This window comes from Asparagus officinalis, chromosome 3, assembly GCF_001876935.1.
Source record: "Asparagus officinalis chromosome 3, Aspof.V1, whole genome shotgun sequence".
Classification (NCBI taxonomy): Eukaryota; Viridiplantae; Streptophyta; class Magnoliopsida; order Asparagales; family Asparagaceae; genus Asparagus; species Asparagus officinalis.
The window spans coordinates 43,728,562-43,730,991 of NC_033796.1; the positions used below are offsets into that span (position 1 = coordinate 43,728,562).

The 2,430-nt window shown below is 38.4% G+C and overlaps 1 long non-coding RNA gene across 1 annotated transcript; it reads right to left on the reverse strand.

Moving 5' to 3' along the window:
* LOC109832248 lies at positions 1,390 to 2,006 on the reverse strand. The gene is made up of 2 exons (XR_002244670.1): positions 1,848 to 2,006; positions 1,390 to 1,742 (listed from the first exon to the last, which is right to left on the reverse strand). It is a non-coding gene; the product is annotated as an uncharacterized LOC109832248 (long non-coding RNA).

Sequence of the window (2,430 nt, forward strand, 5' to 3'; positions counted from 1 at the left end):
GTTAAAAAAGTATTGAAAACTAATATCGCTCTATGAAAAGTATAGTTCTGCATAGCATTCCACACCAATCACCAATTACATTCTTTTTGCTATCGGTTTGATACATTTATTGTTAGTACCTTTTATACTTAACAGATATAACCCATATTTAACTACTTCCAATAAAAGTTAATAGAAAAACTCAAAAGCTAACAGTTGCGGCTAAAAGTAAATAGAAAAAGGAGCTAGTTAACAACATTCAGTGAAAATTAACAGGAAAACCCAAAAATTAACAATTTTAGGTATAAGTTAACAACAAATGGAGATAGTTAACATGAAAAAGGAATAACCAACATACAATAAACATGTATTTTATAGTTTCAGCTGATTGAAGATTACCAGAGCGTGTCTATTTCTATGACAAAAGCCCATCAAGTAATACTCGAACAATCTACTTCAGATTACATAGATAAAATATTCTTGAATACAACATGCGCAGCTCACATTCTCTCACAATGTTCTACCTTACATAATTTATATATTTCTCTGCCATAATCAAAAATTTTGAACTAATGCCTTGTTTCTCTTCTGCATACTTCCTACTCTACTGAAGATTTTACAAAGTTCATACAAATGGGGGATTAACTTAAGCCAGAGCGAGCAAAGAAGATGGCAAGATCCAAAGTCTATCTTCACATATCAAACCTAAACAACTATAGGTATCAGCAAACTCACCTTCTTGCTATTAATCTTGTGCCATCCAAACACAATCAAACTCCCTACATAACATATCAATCGTAAAGCTCGGCCCCTCCTTCCTTCTCTCCTACTCCTTCTCCATGCTCATCTCCATCCATCTCACTAACCGCCTCTCCTTCTTCTCTAAGCCTTCTCAACACTTACCTAAGATGATGTGGTTGGAGGCTCGGTGGTGGCGAATGGGGAGGCGGGAGAGGGAGACGACGGGGTCGAGGGCAAGAGGAGTAAGAGGAGGAAAGTAGGGTTAGGGAAGAGAGGAGGAGAGGAGGAGAGAAGAAGAGGTGAAAGGAGCAGTTAGAGGAGAGGAGGGGGAGAAAGACACGGAGAAAAAGAAGAACATGAGGTATTTTCAAAACTTTTTTGGGTCACTTTTTGAGAGAGCATGAAAAGGGGCTGGAACACAATTTGTTGGGTCTTTTGGGGTTACATCACATAAGAAAAATTTCAAGGGGCTGAGCCACAAGAGGTTTTTGTTTTTAGGGTCTTGACACATTTTTTCCAATTAAATTAGTTGAGGAGGATTTTCTGAGACCCAGTTGTTGAAGGGTTTTCTGAAGTCAACAACCTCACGAGCCACACATGAGAGCCAGTTAACAGGTAAGTCAGAAGTCTCATCTACTAAACTTTGATTTTAGAAACCTAAGAAATCAATTGAAAACACACCTGATGCTTTTCTCCGTATTTGCTCACATAAATTTGAGTTCAAAAATAAATGCTCCAACAATATAATACAAGATCACATTGATGTACAAGCAAACATATCCAAGGCACATACTGCTTATTTTTGGAAAGAGGGGAAAAGTTTAATATGACAAAGTAAACAAACTTAAACTTGTACGTGAACTCTAGAGCTACAGACCACAATATTTGTAATCATGCTACAGCAGGGTCGTGGATGCTCCTCCCTTGTGTAACTTACCTGTAAGTGCGGTATACTGGAGTGTACATGCAGCTCTCTGCATATTTCACGAGGTTTTCTGGACGAGGGAGACGAGTAGCAACACCTATTCATACCAGATGAATCAATTTCTACATCGGCAAACTTCCATACCAAAGAGATTAACGGAAAGAAAGAAAGAAAGAAACGATGGGCAGATAGATAAGCTCACCGAGCTCATATGCCTTGGCAGCTACTTTAGCAGCTATCTGGGCTGAAATCTTTCTGATATTGGTGAAGGGTGGATATATCAGCCGATTCTTGAAATTCTCCTCTGTGACCTGTGAGGCCAAAGCTTCGGCTGTTCCAACAAAGGATATGCGCTGTTAATATAGGTTGATGACAAAGGTTGTAACTATAAACGAGAGTGAAAATACAGAAAATACAGATTATCATAATATGAAGGAAAAAAGGATGAAACTATAATTGCATAGTCATGCCAGATGTGTACAAACTCGGAGAAGAATCCGATAGAGGACCAGAAAAGATTCTAACTGTAAATGAGAGTGAAAATACAGATTTTGAGAATATGAAGGAAGATGGATGAAATTAAATGAAGTAATCATGCCAGATGCCTATTAGACCGGAAAAACAGCCTCTAGAGCGCTCCATCGAAACTTCTATGGGGCGGTAGGCGGATTGACATGTGAGTACAAATCTTAAGCTAGTGGTTAATAGTCATAACACTTAAAAGTTTTTCCTGGGACATGTCTCGCATGTTGATTTTCTAAGACATGAGCCGCAATCTCCTAACT